The following is an 11,983-nucleotide window of genomic DNA, read 5'->3' as shown; positions in this document are numbered from 1 at the left end:
AGATGTAAATCCACAAACCTTGTATATAGCATTACATGATGTAGTTAAGCTGACAACATCTCATCAAGGAGGAACATTAAAACTTTAAAAGCTACCCTAAATAATTTTTTTATGAGAATAATGGGAATTTTTAACTAAACCTGCATACAATATATGAATGATATATGATGCTTGAGTTAGAGAACACACAGCCTGTGAGTTTTGAGCTTAAATTGTATGGTTGCATTCAAACCATAATTTCATTTCTGTGTGTTACATTTCTTTTTATTCTGATGTTCTTTCCTTTGCTTTAATCTATATGTCCAATTATAGAATATAGAATAGATACATACCAAGAGAATGATTGAGGCCATCATTTGATTTCAACTCACTTACCCCAAATTAGCCTACCTTTTACATCACCCTTGTTAGCCCCCTTGAGCCTTTTAAAACCCCTAATTCTATTTAGCCAAATTACTAGCCTTAAGCAGAAAAACAAAAGAAAATCCCAAGTGAATCCTTGGTTAGCTTAAGATAAAAAATCATGAATAGAGTTAAATGTGGGAAACCTTTTGGGAACATGGATGATAGAAACAAAAGGTAGAAAAGTTAAAAGAAATAAAATAAATTTGGGAAGCATGCTCATGAGAAAATCAAAGTGCTTTAATTGCCATGTGCATAAAAAAAAAAGAGTTATTTTTCAGCATCTAAATAAAAGGGGATACAAAAGAAATTTCCCAATGCAAAATAAAAACAATGCACATGGAATAAAAAAAAAAGAAACAAAAAAGTGAAACATGAGCATGTAACAATAAGTAGGAAATGTGAGAAAATAGGTAAAGAAGTTTTATCTTGCTAGATGTGTATGTTAGGTGAGATCTTAGTCTAATTAAGGATTCACTTATTTAGCTCACTTAACCCTATACATAAATCCTTACCTTTACCTTGGCCCCATTACAACCTCAATTAAGACCTCATGACTTTTTGGTATGACTATATTCTATAATTGTTGATTGGTTAGATGAAGAACAAAGCTATAGAAAGCTAGAATAAAAAGAAAATAGATGAATAAACCCAATAAACACTGAGTGACTAGAGAGTAAACACAAAATCCAGTGAGGGTTCTATAACTCATCAATATATATCTGTGCTTATATTTACTAATTGTTTTGCAAGTTTGTACAATATTTTCTTTCCCATCTCATTTGCTAAAATGCTTTATTATTTAAGGGTTAGCTATATATATATATATATATATATATATATATATACATGACTCCTTGAGAATGTGAATTAACTTGACTACATGTAAGCTTTATATATGAGTGAATAAGTTAGAGTTGCATGATGCATCATTCATTCAGGTAGTTGCATTTAAATTAGGTTGCATTGCATGACATTCCATTACTTTAACCTTAATTATTTACCTTGGATTTAGCATGAGGACATGCTAGTGTTTAAGTGTGGGGAGGTTAATGAACCCATATTTCATGAGTTCTTTTGTGCTTAATTTGAGTGATTTATACAATCCTTCACCTACTTATTCATATTAATTACATGATTTTACTTTCCCTTCCTTATTATGTGATGTAAATGAAAAACATGTTTCCTAAGCTTTAAAATTAATTAATTTAATTACCTTTATTTCCATTCGATGCCGTGATTAGTGTGTTGAGTAGTTTCAGATTTTCTAAGGCAGAATGACTTAAAGGACGGAAAAGGAAACATATAAAATGGAAGGAGAAAGCAAAACGGAGCTTTAAGAAAACTGGTATCCACGCGATCGCATGGATGACGCGATCGCGTGCCAAGCACGAATCAGCAGCGACGCGGCCGCATGACTGACGCGACCGCGCGCCTTAAGCAGAACGCACATGATGCGGTCGCATGACTGACGCGACCGCGTGACCCACGCGGACGCGTGACAGAGGCCACGCACAAGAAATTACAGAATACGCCCCCAGCAAATTCTGAAGCCCTTTTTGGCCCAGATCCAAGTACAGACAGCATAGACCAGAGGTTATAAAGTGTGGGAATGCACCCATTCAAGGAGAGCTCGCATATTTTACTTCTCAATGATTTAGATTTAGTTGAGAGGGAGATCTTCTCCCTCTCTCTTTTAGGATTTAGGATTTCTTCTTGTTTTAAGAGTAACTCTGGATCCCAGGTTTAATGTTCTTTTATTTTAGTTTTACTTTTATTTATTTATTCCAACATTTGAATTGATTATTATAATTTGATTTATGAATTATTTCATGTCACAGATTGTTATTTGAATTAATGATAATTGAGGTATTTTCAGTTTATGATTGTTCTCTTTGATTTAAGTTACCATTGCTTACCATCTGAGGATATTCTTATTACTTCAGCAATTTTACTTTTTCTCCTTTTGGTTCTGGTTAAGAATTTAGTAACTCAACAGTTATTAAACTCAATATAATTGATAATCGTTATCTTGCTAATTAAGCTGAACTTAAATAATCCCAACCTTTTCTTAGGAAATAAATAGGATTCAAAGGCCAGATTAATTAGTCCCTTGACTTTCCTTTGCCTTAGTAAAGGTTGACCAAGTGGAGTTTAGATTCAACTTTCATTATAATTGAGAGAGATAACTACGTTGGACCTCCAACTTCTTTTACCTTACCAAAAGTCTGCTTTATAGTATTTATTTATTTTAATTGCCATTTACTTTACCTGTCATTTAAATTACTTGCTTCTCACCTTCTAAACCCCGATTACAACCTTTATAGCCAATAATAAGAACATACTCCATCGCAGTTCCTTGAGAAGACGACCCGATGTTTGAATAGTCGGTTAACAATTTCTAAAGGGGTTTGTTACTTGTGACACCCAAAACGTTTGTATGAAAGGACTTTTGAAGGTTTAGAAACTATACTTACAACGAGGATTTATCCGCAAATTTCTAGACCACGCAAAAGTTCTCTCATCACACGCGTCATCTACGCGCACGCGTGATGTTGGTCACGTGACTCACTTAAAGGCAAAACGCTAGGGCGATTTCTGAGCTCAAGGAGGCCCAAATCCAACTCATTTCTAATGCTTTTGAACCCAAGGATGGCAAGGGAATGGGGGGAGGGGGGACTCAGTGTAGTTTTACATCATGTTGTAGGTTAAAATTCTAGAGAGAGAAGCTATCCCTTCTCTCTAGAATTTAGGGTAGTTTAGGTTAAACTTTCTTAGATCCAACTTTCAATTCTTGTTTTGATTTAGTTTTCCCTTTTTTATTCCTTGTTATTACACCTTTGTTCTTCTAGTTCTTGTTGTTAATTTCCTTATTTTGCCATTTTTATATTTATGAACTCTTGTTGATTTTAGTTCCCTTTTAATGCAATCTTATGTTTCCATGTCCTTTTATGTTGATCTTAGTTGTTATTGTTGATTTCTTGCTTTTGTTAGTTATAGCCTTTATTGATTCTTGCATTTTGTGATGTTTATATTTCTTGCACTCTAGGTGTTTGATAAAATGTTTTCACTAGTTTTAGAGTAGTTTCTTTACTCTTGGCCTAGGCTAAGGGAATTGAGTGATCTTAAGTCATTGGGTCTCATTGATTTGGTGATTTGAGAACCCTTAGTGGTCAATTTGATAACCATTGACACTAGCCTACTACTAAGTCAATTAGTAGCTAGGTTAGGACTTATGGATTGATGTTGATCAAACCTATTTGACGTACTTCAATCTTGAAGTTGATATTGTACTTACTTCAAGCATAGAGGTAGACTAAATGGGTTAGTCCTTCATAATTGTCAATATATAGTTTGTAGACAAGGATGGTGATCTCAATTACCTATGTCTAGCCAAGAGTTCTTTCCATTTCTTTTATTAATTCTTGTTATTTACATTTCTTGTTCCTTATTACCAAAACCCCAAAACATCCCTTCATAGCCAATAATAAAGCACTTCATTGTAATTTCTAGGGAGAACGACCTGGGATTAATACTCTCGGTTATTTTATTGGGGTTGAACTAGTGACAACCATATTAAATTTGATTTGAGGATTCATTGTTGGTATAGAACTATACTTGCAACGCAACTATTTTTTGTGAAATTCTTTACCGACATAAAATCCTCTATCAAATTTTTGGTGCCGTTGCCGGTGAATTGCAATGGTGTTATATTATTGGCTATTGTGAATATGTTCATATTGTGAATATCTTACTTTTTGGTTTTTCTTTGTTTTGCTAGTACTTAGGAGTTTACTTTTTCTTTACTTTTTGATATTCTTTGTTTTGATTTCCCCTTTTTCATATGAATTCTCATCCTTGTGGTTTTGGATTTCGTCATGACTATGTGGTACGTAATGAAAACTTTAATGATGGCTCACATTATGGGAGGGAAGAATTCTTGAGAAAGGAGTCACATCCATATGAGCAATCTTCATGGCAACCTCCTCAACCAAGCTACCATGATTGCAACCCCTCCTATAATGCATATCATTCCCATGGATATGATGGCTCTTATCATGATTATACCACTCAACCACCATCATTTCATGTACCATACTCTTAACATAGTCCTCAACCACCATATTCTCAATCCACATCCTATTACCACCAAACACCTCCATATGATCTCAATCCATATCCACCATACCAACAACCTTTTGAACCATATGAAAAACCACCACAATTCCACCACCAATACCCTCAAGAACCACCACCTCACTATTCTTACCAAGATGAATCATCTCCCATGTATGATAACTTTCAACCACAAAATGAATTCCCCTTTCTGCCATAACCTTCCATGGAAGAACACCCATACCCACCAATCAAAGAGCAATATGATCCTACCTATTTTAGTCAAGTAGAACAAGAGCCAATAGATCGCTTCAAAGAAGCAATGGACCAGCTTCAAGCATTCATCTGTCAAAAGGAGCAAGAGGAAGCCCAAAGAACATACGAAGCTATCGAGGCTAACCTTGCCAAAATTAAGGCCAACTTGGACTCATGAGACTCATGCAACAAACAAAACATCTCCACGGATGAATGTGAGAAATCCATCGAAGAGTGGAGCATGAAAGAGATTTTAGAATCCCAACATGAGAACAAGGAAATAGGGTATGTCTTACAATAAGTGGAGGAGGAAGAGACCCTTGAAAAAGAAGAAATAGTTGAAAATCTAGGGGAGGTTGAAGAAAAGGGGAGCTCTATCATTGAAGACAACTTTACATCAAGTGACAATGGTGATCTTGTTGAAACTTCTTCTATGAGATGTGAAACCGATGTTGAGGAGGAATGTGCACAACCTCCAATATATATTTTGATTAATAAGAAATAGTTGGAAGAAGTTAGCAAACAAGAGGAGATTGAAGAAAGTTGTCAAAAGATGGAAGTCATCAAGGAGGAGCCAAAGGAAGTGGAGCCTACAATGTCAAGACCATTAGATATCTTCCTTGCTAAGTCACCATCCAAATTACAAGTTGAATGGGTAACCATATCATCCTTTAATTTCCTTGGCCCATATCAATATTCATTGTTAGAAACGAATGGTCAACTTAGAGCTATGTGTGGGTTAGAAAGTAGAAAAGAGTTGGGTGTTAGTTGGCAACAAGGATCAAGATGCATAGTGGATGGAAACTCAAATTTTAGGATTCATGGTTGGAGTGAAGATCAAGAAGAAAGGGGGTTGACAAACAAAGTATCGGACCCCGAAATATACATAGACAATCATCAACTTTGGGGCCTTGTCATTTGCTTAAGCTTCCTTAAAGGCCTTGTGCACCTAATTTGGGATCCCGGAGGCTATTGGAAATGCAAACATTGGTGGGGATTCAAGGAAGAGTTCAAGCATAAGTCACCATAGAAAAAGCCCCACCAAATGTCCAACTTAAGGACATTAAATAAAAGTGCTAGGTGGGAGACACCCCACCATGGTAAACTATTTCCATTCTCTTGTATATATAATCAATGGATGAATTGGGTTGCCATTGTTAGGTAGTTTTCTTCTTTACATATTCTTGTTTTAGGGTTTTAGTTGTTAGTTTGTTTGATTAAATTTGTGCCTTAAGTTGTAGGTTAGTTGTTGTTGAATTGTGTTTTGCTTGTAGTGTAAGTTGTGTTTGTATTGTACTTGAAAATTTTCAAAAACTAAAAGAGTTGTTGTTAAATTTGAATTTTGGTTGCTTGAGAGTGTTTGTAGGTAAGTAAAATGCCCTGTTTCTGTTTTATGCTTAAAAAAAAAGAAGGGTCATCCTACGCGTGGGCGTGGACGACGCGTACGCGTCGGTAGCATTTCTATAACTCCTGGTACAAAAACCAAAGAGTTGTAGTGAAAATGTGCGAATTTTATGCTGGGAGCACAATCGCTTCCCACGCGTACGCATCGCTGACGCATACGCGTCAATTGTCTATTTCGCACACCCACACGTGAGCGTGCGCGACGCATATGCGTCGTTTGCTGAACTTGAACTCCTGGTACACAAACCAGAGAGTTGCGCTGGAGTGGTGTTGGTTTTGTGCGAAGAACACAATTTGGCCCCACGCGTATGCGTGGGTGACGCTTACGTGTCACCTGTACTTCTGCGTCCCACGCGTATGCATGGACGACGCTTACGCGTTGCTTCCCCCTTCTGCCACTCACGCGCACGCGTCGGCGACGCTTACGCGTCACTTCGCGCCCTGTTTCTTCCCCTTTCTTCTTCTTTCTTCTTCTCTCCTTCTTTCTTTCTTCTTCTTCTCTCTTCCCTTCTCCCATTTTCTTTCTTCTCTTCTCTTTTCTTCTCACCCTTCTCATCATTTCTTTCTTACTTCTCTTTATTTCTTCTTCTCCCTCTTTTTGAATTTTCACTTTTTATTTTTCTCATCTTTCATCTTCTTTTGTTATTGCATTTGCTTACTTTCATCAATTGTATTTTAATTTTGTTTTTGTAGCTGCTCTCATTTTCTTTTCTAAGTTTCTTATTTTAATAATGGTGTTGAAATTCTCTTACTCATTATTGAGAATAGCATTAATGGTCATATTTGTTCCACACACAAGATTAGTGCTTTAGTCCTTTCTAATTCATTATTCTTTGTTTTGTACCTCATTATCATTGAGTTAGGATAGGACCAATTGCTCTCATGCTTATCACTAATCTTGTTTGTGTCAATTCCTATTTGAACTTGATGCTTCATACCATTTACTTGTGCTTTGACTTTACTCTTGCATCAAGTATTAGTTGATATGCCATTTACTCACATTGCTTTCTCACTCACATATTGTAGCTACCATGTAGTTGAGAATAGTACTCTTACTTGGCATTAGCCCCCGCCTATGTTCTATTTGCTTTGATATCTTAGTTGTGGGCTTAATTTTCTTTCTTTTTCTCTCCTTTTAGACTGGCCACCAAGAGGGAAAGGAAAAGCTTCAAAATGGGGCAACAAGTTCATCCGCACAATCTTTTGAAGGAGTTCATCAGTTGTAGCAACCCGTCCACATTGCTCTTATTTGCATGCACCGAGGACGGTGCCAATTTCTAAGTGTGGGGAGGTCGTCTAACCGATCTCCGTGGGTAACCATTTCCTTCTACAACACCAATTCTTAATTTTCTTTGTTAGCTAGTTATTGCATTACATGATAAGTTGCATGTTAGTTAGAATTTATACATATTTTACCACTTCTTTTTATGTTAGGACCACTTGGTTAGTGTGATGATTTCTTTTCCAAGAAAACTATTTTTAGGGCACCCTACCAATTTGAAAATAATTTTTGTTGAACTTGCTTGAAGAATTTATTTTGGAACATGGTTTTTGAGCTAAGAACACAAGCATGTGAGTTTTGAGCCCAATTGCGTGGTTACATCATATAACCACTTATTTTCATTCTTGTGTGTATTATTCTCTCTCTATGATTATAATCTTTGATTTGTTTGATTCTTTATATCCATTATTCCATGTATACATGCATTTATATGATTGATGTCATCATTTTATTTAGCTCACTTACCCAAATAGCCTACCTTTCATCAACCATTGTTAGCCAATTTTGAGCCTATTTAATCCCTTTTGTTCTTAATTGTAGCACATCACAAGCCTTGAAGCGAAAAATAATAAATGTCCTTAATTTGGATCTTTGATTAGCTTAGGCTAGTGAAGGTGTGTATGTGTATGGAAAACTTGGGAACATTGGTTGAGGTAAAAGTGTATTTTGTATTTTTATTGAAAATATTGGGAATTGGATACGTACTCATGTATTAATTATGTTTAAACCATATGCATTGATATGTTTGTATATACTTTAATGCAAAAAGAAAAAATACAAAATAAAGAAAAATATATATCAGAATAAAAATAAAAAAAATAGAAAAAAATTATATACATAGAAAAAATAAAGCAATAAAAAGGGGACAAAATGCCCCAAAGCAAAGTAATAATAACAATGCATATGGAATGTGAATTAAAGAGAATGCATGAGTATGTGAAAAAAAGTGGGACTGAATGGATAGTTAGGTTTGTTTAGAATTGTATAGGTTGTTATATGTGTTTGGTGAGAGCTTAGGTTAATCAAAGATGCAAATTTCAAGCTCACTTAACCATATGCATCCCTACCTTTACCCTAACCCCATTACAACCTATGAATAAGTCCTCATGATGAATGTATGCATGCATTGAATAATTGTTGATTGTTAGAAGAAAAACAAATCTTGGAAAGCATGAGTAAAAGAGAATTGAGTGAATTAACTCTATACACTTGAGCGACTAGAGCAGATACACTTCCGGTGAGGGTTCGATGCTTAATTCCTTGTTCCCGGCTTTTATGAGCTTTCTTCTTGCAAGTCTATTTGAACTTCATTTTGATATTTGAATTGGTAGGATTCATGAATCGTCATATGATCTTAGCCCTACTTGTTCATATACGTTCTTGGAGATTGATTTACTTTTGACCAAGTAGGTAGAATCATTTTACCTTTAGTTGCATGCATGTAGATAGGTGCATATAGTTTCTTTACACTGAATAAATGATCATATCCCTTTTCTTGTCTTTCTTGGTTTAGCATGAGGACATACTTAGTTTAAGTGTGGGGAGGTTTGATAAACCCCAATTTTGTGGTTTATCTTGTGTTGATTTTAGGGGATTTTATCATCTTTTCTTATATTTATTCAATGAAACAGCATGGTTTTATGAATTTCTCCTAATTTGTGCTTAAGAGTAAAAACATGCTTTTTGGGCCTTTAAATTGCTAATTTTAATTCACTTTAATTCCATTCGATGCCTTGATATGTTTGTTAAGTGATTTCAGGATTAGAAGGCAAAGATTGGGTTGAAGGAATGAAGAAAAAGCATGCAAAAATGTTGAAGGCCACGCGCACGCGTCACCCACGCGTCACCCACGCGTACGCGTGAGAAGGAGATTTTCCTGCGATGCGCATGCGTCATCCACGCACACGCGTGATGTTGGTCACGTGACTCACTTAAAGGCAAAACGCTGGGGGCGATTTCTGAGCTCAAGGAGGCCCAAATCCAACTCATTTCTGATACTTTTGAACCCAAGGATGGCAAAGGAATGGAGGGGGGGACTCATAGTGTAGTTTTACATCATGTTGTAGGTTAAAATTCTAGAGAGAGAAGCTCTCTCTTCTCTCTAGAATTTAGGGTAGTTTAGGTTAAACTTTCTTAGATCCAACTTTCAATTCTTGTTTTGATTTAGTTTTCCCTTTTTAATTCTTTGTTATTACACCTTTGTTCTTCTAGTTCTTGTTGTTAATTTTCTTGTAAGATGCATCACCCATATGTTTCATATCAAAGTGTCTAGAGAGAAATTACTTCACCTCATGTAACAACCCTAAATCATTTGTTCCAAGAAAAATGTCATCTACATATAAGATGAGAAATATGATCTTACTCCCACTAACCTTGTGGTATATAAATTGATCAGCAATATTCTCAATGAACCTAAATGAAGAAATCACATCATGAAACTTCAAATACCACTGTTGGAAAGCCTGCTTAAGACCATACATTGCTCTCTTAAGCTTGCAAACTAACTCCTTACCAGCACTTGAGATAAATCCTTCGGGTTGTCTCATATAGACTTCTTCTTCCAAATCTCCATTAAGGAAGGTCATTTTCACATCCATTTTATGCAATTCCATGTCAAAGTACGCTACCAATGCCATAATGATGCGGAAAGAGTCTTTTTTGAAACAGGAGAAAAGATTTTTCTGTAGTCAACTTCTTCCCTTTGAGTAAATCCTTTGGCAACAAGTCGAGCCTTGTAGCGCTCAATATTTCCTGATGAATCTATCTTGGTCTTAAAGAACCATTTACAGCCAATGTCCTTTTCCCGTTAGGTAATTCTACAAGATCCCAAACTTGGTTGTTCGCCATAGAATTTATTTCATCCTTCATAGTATCTAGCCATAAATTAGAATATACGACTTTCCATTGCTTGTGAAAACGTTGTTGAGTCTTTTTCATAACAAACATCATAGTCAGACTCAGCAAGATACACTACATAGTCACTAAAACTTGAAGGTTTTCTTAATCTAATTGATCTTCTTAATGTTGCATCATCAGCTTCTTGTAAAGGTAGTGGCATAACAACTTCTCCCTCTTCTTGGGGTTTCTCTTGAACAAATATTTTTATTATGAAGAGTTTGATCATCCACCATATGATCTACTAGAACATTATCTTTATGATATGGAACATCAAGAATAGGTTATTCTATATTGATCCTATTTGTATGGACATTGTATTGAACACTCACTCTTGTACATAGAGAGGTTTTGACAAACATTATCATTCTCAACAACCTTAAGAGAACGATTTTTTCCACTTTTCACATCATGATCTAAAAACCTTGCATTTCTAGATTCAACTATATTACTTGAATGGGAAGGACAATAAAACCTATAACCCTTAGACTTTTCTGCATAACTTATAAAATAGGCACTTATCGTCCTTGGGTCTAATTTCTTTTCTTGTGTATTATAAACTCAAACTTCAGTAGAACAACCCCAAATGCATATATGATTCAAACTAGGTTTCCAACCTTTTCATAGTTCAAATGGAATTTTAGCAACTGCCTTGGTTGGAATCTATTTAATATATACATAGTTGTCTTAAGGGCTTTATTCCACAAGAATAAAGGAAGATTGAAGTTGTTAAGCATACTCCTCACCATATCCAGCAAAGTCCTATTTCTTCTTTCAGCTACACCATTTTGATCTAGTGTGCTAGGCATGGTGTATTTTACCACAATACCATGATCTTGAAGATATTTTGAAAAAAGACCAGGTGCTTGTCCACTTTCAGTATATCTCTCATAGAATTCTCCACCTCTATCTGATCTCATGATCTTAATTTGCTTTTCGCATTGTTTCTCTACTTCAGTTTTATAAACTTTAAAAACATCAAATGCCTCATATTTATTATAAATCATATAGAGATACATATAGCGTGAATAATTGATGAGCGGATAATTTATACCCTTTTTGGCATTATTTTTACATAGTTTTTAGTATGTTTTAATTACTTTTTATTATATTTTTATTAGTTTTTATTCAAAATCACATTTCTAGACTTTACTATGTGTTTGTATATTTTTTTGTGATTTCAGGTATTTTCTGACTGAAATTGAGGGACCTGAGCAAAAATCTGATTCAGAGGCTGAAAAAGGACTGCAGATGCTGTTGGATTCTGACCCTCCTGCACTCGAAGTAGATTTTCTGAAGTTACAAAAGCCCAATTGGTGCACTCTTAATTGCGTTAGAAAGTAGACATTCTGGGCTTTCCAGCAATATATAATAGTCTATACTTTCTCTAAGATTTGATGGCCCAAACTGGCGTCCAAAGCCAGCCTAAAACATCTTGGCGTAAAACGCCCAAACTAGCACCAGAATTTGAGTTAAATGCCTAAACTGGCACCAAAGCTGGAATTTAACTCCAGGAACAGCCTATGCACGTGTAAAGCTCAAGGCTCAGCCCAAGCACACACCAAGTGGGCACCGGAAGTGGATTTCTTTACTATCTGCAGTTAGTTACTCATTTTCTGTAACCCTAAG

The sequence above is a fragment of the Arachis hypogaea genome, chromosome 20 (assembly GCF_003086295.3).
Source record: "Arachis hypogaea cultivar Tifrunner chromosome 20, arahy.Tifrunner.gnm2.J5K5, whole genome shotgun sequence".
NCBI lineage: Eukaryota > Viridiplantae > Streptophyta > Magnoliopsida > Fabales > Fabaceae > Arachis > Arachis hypogaea.
Note: the sequence above shows the minus strand (reverse complement) of the source record.